At 35.0% G+C, this 8844-nt stretch overlaps 1 pseudogene; it reads left to right on the top strand.

Moving 5' to 3' along the window:
• Positions 1–2598: 2598 nt before the first annotated feature.
• On the top strand, positions 2599–2719 carry LOC123866548 (annotated as a pseudogene).
• The last annotated feature ends 6125 nt before the right edge of the window (positions 2720–8844 follow it).

The raw sequence follows: 8844 nt of genomic DNA, 5'->3' as shown, positions 1-8844 counted from the left end.
GTCATCAGCACATATCCTTGCACTGAAAATGCATTGATTGTGGCGCTATAGTCTGTAATGGTGTTAATTGAAGGAAACTATGAAAGTCTGTTGCCCATGGTTTAATTCACAAAGTGCATACTGTGGATAGGTAGTTAGATAGTTACTTAGTATTGAGGATTAGAACACAAAGAGAGAGGCTGTAGATATAGCTTAGTAAAGGGTTCTACAGGCTACCCCTACAAAAGTGATTAATCCATCAGAACAGCTTTTGATAGATTTTGGAGGACACAATCTCTGTTAAAGGCCTTTGATGTTAGAGGATTCGGCGATCGACGAGATCCAATAATTGGCCACAAAGTATCCAATAAGAATTAACGCCACCACATTTATAGGATTAGGGTCCCTTTCAATCAATTCTCGTTTATTCGGAATCCAGTTACAAATTACTTCGTTTGGAATTTGCGACTAGCCTTGGAACAAGAGGGTAGGTCGCTGTGACCGGTCAAATCTAGATTATTCTGTATAGTCATTACAATACATCTTTAGGTACACAATGGGGTTGATAATTCTATTGTACACAATCTCTAAGCTAAACTAGTATGATAGATCTAAATTAATTGCAGTTTATTCACATTGCCCTCGGCGGAGAAGGATAGTACTAGATAGCCCTGGTTATTTAGAAAGGACTGTAATAGTAGAATGGTGAAGGAGAGACCAGGTCACACTCGCTCGCACATATGCTGAAGAATACCAAGAGGCAACTTTGCACCGACGTTCCAAACTTCGAAGTTTAGAATTGTCTATAATTTGTCACCTATAAGTCTTCTAGCGCGACAATTCATTGATATTTCTAAAGCAATACCATTATCTAAGTTTACAAATTAAGTTGGATACCCCTTTTAAATTAATTAGCAAGCAAGTGACATAGAGATAGATAACTTTGCAAAATTCTACAATAATAATTTGTTGTCAAGTAATGCAAAGTAAAGCCTGTTATCAGACCCAGTTATAATAAAGTACTGATAAAATCTATCTTAAACCTTATTAGTATTGTTTTTAAGTCCCAAATAACATTATCTTTCACGAAAGCTTGAAGTCATTAAATGTAATAAGGCCAATAGGTACAGATTTTAACAGAGTACCGAACACGCGTTTTTTGAGAATAAAAAAGCTGGTCTGGTATTCCCGAGATCATTTAGATAAAAACTCCCAAGGCGGTGTCAAAATGAATTCATTTTAGGGGACGAAATAAATCTACGCTTCGACTTTCAGATTTTTAAAACCCACCGCTTCGCACAAAAGCTTTAATTTTGGGAATAAAAAGTTTGTCGGATTTGTTTTGCGCGAATAAAGCGTAACAAAAGTCCACGTGCTTGTACATACGAGTAATAAAAAAGTGATATCGTGTGTAAGTTGATTTTAAAAATTACTTTTTCAGAACATTGTTTTGAATGCTTATTGTTATTTATTTTTGGTATTTACGAATATTTCTGAACTTAGTAGGTACATAATAATTTAATGCTTACGCCCAATATATTTTGCATCATAAATAAATAGGAAAACTTCAGAAGAAGCTACACAGATTTCTGATTTATCTCAGCCATAGTCATCAACTGACAGAATATGTCCACTGCAGGACCTAAGTTTCTTGTAGAAACTTCAGAAGAAGCTACACTGATTTCTGATTTATCTCAGCCATAGTCATCAACTGACAGAATATGTCCACTGCAGGACCTAAGTTTCTTGTAGAAACTTCAGAAGAAGCTACACTGATTTCTGATTTATCTCAGCCATAGTCATCAACTGACAGAATATGTCCACTGCAGGACCTAAGTTTCTTGTAGAAACTTGTATAGGTCAGGGGCGTGAGTGACGCATGCCCTAAAGTCTAAAGCAGTGGATCTAAAAAAAATGTAGGTTTTCTTTATTTGTAGACACGTAAAAAGTAAGGATTGAGAAATTCCAACGATATTCTTAAAAACCACAATTCACGCGGCCAAAGTGGTTCAAAACCATCGATGTATGTTTAGTGTATTATAAAAGAAATGTGCAAACCTTAGATGATTATGGCAGTGTATATTAGGTGTTTTCTCTAAGAAACATTATAATTCCTATTTCATATTGGACCTACTCGTATCGGCTAATTATATTGGTTATAATATTATCAGGTACTTTGATGTTGGTAGTTTGAATATTCGATTCAATTATACTTCGCTTCGTCTTCGAGATTAGGATACTTGTAGTAGCACGAACCGTGTGGCCATTTCATACACTAAGTTGAGAAATACAAAAAACAAGATAAATACTTTTTTCGTAGGTACCATAGACTATACTTCTCATAGTGACAGCACTGATCGTCATTTTCATTCGCGTTCTAGTGCCTGGCCGTTCAACACGATATTCTTAAAAGTCGTAGTGAATTTGAGTATTAATAATGCCTAAACGCAAAAATAAAAGTAGTGATGAGTATCTTCTGCGAAAAATAAAGAAACTGGAAAAAAAAAAATACAAAAACGTGCTCGAACAATATCGGATTCATCTTCGGACAATTCTAATCCGCCGTTGTCATTACAAAAAGGTAAGCTCATCGATTTGTAGGTATGAAAATAAGGGAGAGCCAACGTCCATACCATGTTGAATACACCGGTTTTCGTCCGATCACCGAAGTTAAGCAACATCAGGCGCGGTCAATACTTGGATGGGTGACCGCCTGGGAACACCGCGAGTAATATTATTATGTGTTGAGTACACTTCGATAGAGAGTGTTACCTTCACGTCAATATACATTGAGGATAGTTATTTAGACTATTTCCTTTGTATTAATTACTACAAAAAAGTGATGAGTTTATCTCTTAAGGATAATACCTTCACATCAATATCGTTGAGCACAGGTTGTGAGCCTGTGTCTTCGTTACAAGCTTAGTAATTGATTTAAAATAATTATTTGATTTGTAAACAATCAACCAAATATGTCAGAAGACGTGGCCGTTATCATCGATAGCATACGAGGAATCAATCGTCCCCAGTGGAACTGGATCATCCAATTATGGGTATTATTTCCGATTTACCCTCAACATCAGCTGTAATATCAACTGAAACTTCGATTATTTTGGATAACAAGTACTGGATACTGGATGCTGGATTTTTTAGGTGAAACCCCTTCTAAAAATAAAAAATACAGTTCTCCAATATAAACTGAACTAGCTGTTCGTTGGGAACATATTGCGACCACGGGTCTGCCAAATCCTTCCTCCTTGAAAAATACTTTCCACCAGGAAACTGCCTCAAGATTGAATCTCCTCAATTAAACGCAGAAATAAAGGCTGCACTGTCTGAGGCGTTAGATAAAAAGGACAAAGCTATTGAAGTTAAACAGAACCAACAAGCAATTGCTATAACTTGTATAAGTCAAGCTTTGACAAAAATGTTTACAAATCAAAGTAAAGAGACTGACGTCATTAAACTTTTATTAGACGCAACCAAACTCTTATGTGACTCCCAATTTGTCGAGTCTATGTCTCGCCGAAGTTTTGTAACTGCTACTATTAAAAAAGAGATTAAGGATCATTTATACTCCACTGGAATTGACAGTTTTCTCTTTGGCGAAAAATTAGCCGATACACTAAAAGCAGCAAAAGTAATACATAAATCAGGAACAGAAATGAAGACTGTGTCGTCGCAACATAATCAATATCGGTATTTAAACGGGAAAGCTCCGCTTCCGCTGGCAAGGCAGTCGGGAGCAGCAAGGAGGTCAGCGCCTGCAGCGCAACAGCCTCGCAAGTACCAAGCTCCGCCGCCGCCGCCACCGCCGCCGCCGCCGCCGCCGCCGCCGCCGCCGCCGCGGGGTCGAGTGCATCGGCCACCACCGCGCGCACTCAGGCACGCCGGTAGTCGAGGTACGACACAACGCTGGTAGACTAGCCGCTTTTTATGACAGATGGTGCCTCATTACTAATGACGCCGTCATTTTATCGTGGATTAAAAATTTAATTTTTTTTATTTTATTAAAATTAAAAAATTCCTTTTTTCACAACCGCGAAACAGGAATTTAAATCGTCCTCTAGAATTTTTTCTCAGGAAGAAATTAACGAATTTGAAAGTGTCATTAATGAATTGTTAAATTCCGGTGCAATATCTGAATGCATACCATGTAATATGCAATATATTTCAAGTATTTTTCTTGTACCTAAGCCGAATGGCAAAAAGCGGTTTATTCTAAATCTTAAATCACTTAATAAATTTATATCCACGAATGACTTTAAAATGGAGGACTTACGAGCAACTTTAAAATTAATTTCGAGAAATTCATTCTTATGTACGCTAGATTTAAAGGATGCTTATTTTTTATTACCTATAAATGAAAAATTAAAAAAAAAAAAAAAAAAATTTACGTTTCATATGTAACAATAAAACATACGAATTAACGTCCTCCCATTCGGATTGAACACAGCTCCTTTAGTTTTTACAAAGTTAATGAAACCAGTAATATCCTTACTTCGGTCTTTGGGATATATTTCATCCATTTACTTGGATGATATATGTATAATTGCTGACTCATTTCACGCTTGTTAACAGAATGTAACTCATACAATCGATATCTTAGAGTCATTAGGTTTCATAATTAACTATGAGAAAAGTTCGTTTGTACCTAAAACTAGATGTAAATATTTAGGATTTATAATTGACACCAGAAATTTTCATATCGCTCTCACTAATGAAAAGAGGATGTTAATAAAACAATAAATATTGAAATTTATAAAATTAAAGCGATGTACAATTCGACAGTTTACTCGTTTAGCAGGTCTCCTTACCTCATCTTGCCCCGCCGTTCAATATGGTTGGTTATACACCAAGAATATCGAACGATGTAAATATCTAGCTCTAGAAAAGACTGAGGACTATGACAGTCATATGACTATTCCTCAACATTTAGCAAAAGATTTTGAATGGTGGCTGACACATATTGTAAGGTCAGTTAAACCTATTAGAGATGATTCCTACTGTTTAGAAATCTTTTCCGATGCCAGTAAAACAGGATGGGGGGCAGCATGTGGTAAGGATAAAGCTAATGGTAAATGAAGTGAAGATGAGAAAAATATGCACATCAACTACTTAGAAATATTGGCAGCATATTTCGGTTTAAAGGTCTTCGCAAAGAGTCGAAATAATTGTCAGATACTTCTTCGCATCGACAATACAACTGCCAGTTCGTATGTCAACAAAATGGGTGACGTGCGATTTCCTCATCTCACTGATATTAACAAGAAATTATGGAATTGGTGCGAGGACAAAAACATTTTTGTCTATGCATCTTACATCTCTTCACAAGATAATGAAGTAGCGGACGCAGAATCGCGACGATCGCACCCCGATATCGAGTGGGAACTAACTGTCCATGCCTTCAGTAGAATTGTAGAACACTTTGGTAGACCAGCTATAGATTTATTTGCTACTAGGCTAAATAAGAAATGCGATGCATATAATTCTTGGCATGGAGACTCAGGAGCAATAGCAGTAAATTCCTTTACGTTGAATTGGAAAAAACTAAATTTTTATGCTTTCCCACCAATATCCGTAATTTTGAAAATGATTCGTAAGATAATTTTAGATAAAGCTGAAGGCATAGTAGTTGTTCCCCTCTGGCCTACTCAATCATGGTTCCCACTTAAAAAAAAAAAAAAAAAGTAGTGATATGTTAATATTTGGAACCAATACAGACGTGTTATTATCTGTTCTTAACAGCCAATTGCAACACAAAGTCACGCTAGTAGCCGCGAAGTTATCCGCACAGCGTTTTTCACGAAGAGGGGTTCCACAAAGTGTATTAGACATCATGAGTGCGTCAATATCAGACAACTCTGTTAAACAATATGGTGTTGTATTTAAAAAATGGTTAATTTTTTGTAACAATCACAATATTGATCCTTATGAAGCTGCAGTTACCCATGTAATTACTTTCTTAACTGAAATGTTTCATAAAGTACTTTAAACAGTTATAGATCTGCTTTATCTTTAATTGTAAACGCAAAGATAGGCACAGATGATAGGTTAACTAGATTGTTTAAGGGCTTCTACCGGCTACGCCCATCTTTGCAAAAATATAATGTTACTTGGAATCCTTCAATTGTATTCAATTTTTTGGAAAGCTGGTACCCCAATGATGAGATTAGTATGGAAAAACTAACAAAAAAAAAAAAAAAATTGTAACATTACTAGATCTTGTAACGAAGTAAAATTAATATGCAGAATATTGAAATTAAAGCTGATGGCAGAATTATTATAAAAATACCAGATTTGATTAAAACTTCACGCGCTGGCTCTTTTTCAACCCTCCTTAATTATAAGTACCTTTTTTCAAAAAAAAAAAAAAGCCAGAAATATACCCGGCAGAGGCCTTATTAGTGTATGTCAATTGGACAATTTCTGTAAGAAACAATGATCAACTGTTTATCAGATTTAAAAGTCCATATAAACCAGTTTGTTCTCAATCAATCAGTCGTTGGATAAAGGAAGTTTTAAATAAAAGTGCAATAGATACTAATATGTTTACAGCTTATTCAACGAGGCATGCCTCCACTTCTACTGCATATAAAAATACCATTAATATTGATTTAATACGCAAAACTGCGCGTTGGTCAGTTTCGTCATTCGCACGTTTTTTATCAAAGAGTTGAGGTAACTGATAATAGCAATGATTTTGCAATATCAATTTTAAATCTCAATTCTTAATATTACATTTAAAATGCATTTTTATTTTCTTTGGAAATAATAATATGAGTTAATTTAATTCTTTGATTTACTCTTTATTGCTTAAGATTAAGCTGTTATGTTTTGTTATATTGATATAATTGATTAAATTGATTATATGAATATATCTATTATGATATATTTTTTTTACAAATGTCATATCTCTAAAGATCTACAAGTATCCTAATCTCGAAGACGAAGCGAAGTATAATTGATGATTAAACGAACTTACCTTAAGTGAAGTTCTATCATAATTATACGAAGGCTTCGTCTGAAGAGATTAGCTCCCTCCCACCCTTTCTTTTCTTTCAGACACCCGTGTATGAATTAGTAAAAAAAAAAAAAAAAGCTCTCTAAACTAAATGAAAATGACGATCAGTGCTGTCACTATGAGAAGTATAGTCTATGGTACCTACGAAAAAAGTATTTATCTTGTTTTTTGTATTTCTCAACTTAGTGTATGAAATGGCCACACGGTTCGTGCTACTACAAGTATCCTAATCTCTTCAGACGAAGCCTTCGTATAATTATGATAGAACTTCACTTAAGGTAAGTTCGTTTAATCATCAATTATTGGCCGCAAAGCAATACTCAATAAGTAGTAACGATGCCGAGTTTAGTTTGTCCATTTTCATACAGTAACCTCGTTTTTGCCTTAATAGTTCCGTGGTAAAAAACAAGGTACCTTTACTTTTGTTTTGGTTCTATATTTTTTTTTTATTAACAAGTGTGAATTAAAAATTTATAACACCCCCGACAAGTGAAGATTACACTAAATAGAAAATAGCTGATAACTTTCAAACGGCTGAACCGATTTTCTTGGATTATAGCTAAGAACATTCTCGATCAAGCCACCTTTCAAACAAAAAAACTAAATTAAAATCGGTTCATTAGTTTAGAAGCTATGATGCCACTGACAGATACACAGATACACACGTCAAACTTATAACACCCCTCTTTTTGGATCAGGGGTTAAAAAACGTTACAAAATTCAATCTTATTTACATATCAACGGTATACGTAACGGTATACGTACATAATAATACGGTGCAACATGCTCGCTCGCCGATTTGCTCGGTGCTCTGAGGATGTTAAAGTTACATTGTTTAAAGCTTATTGTATGAGTTTTTATACTTCACAACTATGGATCAATTACACCAAAAGATCTTTTAACATCCTCAGGGTACAGTATAATGATGCCCTTCGCATTTTATTAAAAATGCCAAGGTATTGTAGTGCGTCGGGCATGTTCGCTGACGCTGGAGTCCCGGACTACTACGCCATTATACGAAATAGAATTGCGGGTTTCTGGGAAACAGTCCGCAATTCTAAAAATAAGATGCTTAAAGTCGTCGCTCAGGCGTCCCCTGACAATGTGTTCTATAAACACTGGCTACGGGTACACCAGATCCCTAACGTAAAATGACTAACTATTTCATTTTAAACTATTTTAATTTTTATATTATATTTTGTATTTTTTACTGTTTATATGGGTCCCTAACCTGCAATAAAACGATTTTATTTATTTATTTATTTATTATATCTACTGATTTTAAGTTTTAAAATACGGAGAACAGAACCGTGCTCAGTAGTGAGACGACGATTGATCATGATTGTGATGATGAAGTTTTGAAAAGTATCATAATATTACTACAAAACCTTTTTCTTGTATACTTTAAGACCTAATTTTATAGGGCATCTCTTGAATTGTATATTCTAGTTGGCAATAAAGGAAGCTTTTGCTTTGAAGCGGATGGAATGAAAAGACAGTTGTTTTATATTTCTATAAAGAAAGCCTTGTAACTTGTAATATTAAGAATTGTTATGAGAATATTTAAAGAGAAATAAAAGCAAAATTATTAAGGTAAGTTACTCCTATTAAAGTTCCGTAGATCTAATTAAAAATCAGCCGCAAGATTTTAATCATTATTAACTAAGGTGTTGTCGGATAACCTGTACTCTGTCTCACTCACCCCATACAATACGCACTACCCAGTCAATAAAATACATTTCATAGTTCGTACGTTTCACTTTTTTCCATTTGTGTGTCTACTAGCTAACGCCCGCGACTTCGTCCCTGTGGATTTAGGATTTAAAATTCCGTGGGAAGTC

Source organism: Maniola jurtina, chromosome 6 (genome assembly GCF_905333055.1).
Source record: "Maniola jurtina chromosome 6, ilManJurt1.1, whole genome shotgun sequence".
Lineage (NCBI taxonomy): Eukaryota > Metazoa > Arthropoda > Insecta > Lepidoptera > Nymphalidae > Maniola > Maniola jurtina.
The sequence above is the reverse complement of the archived record's forward strand: the minus strand, read 5'-3'. Positions and strand labels throughout refer to the sequence as shown.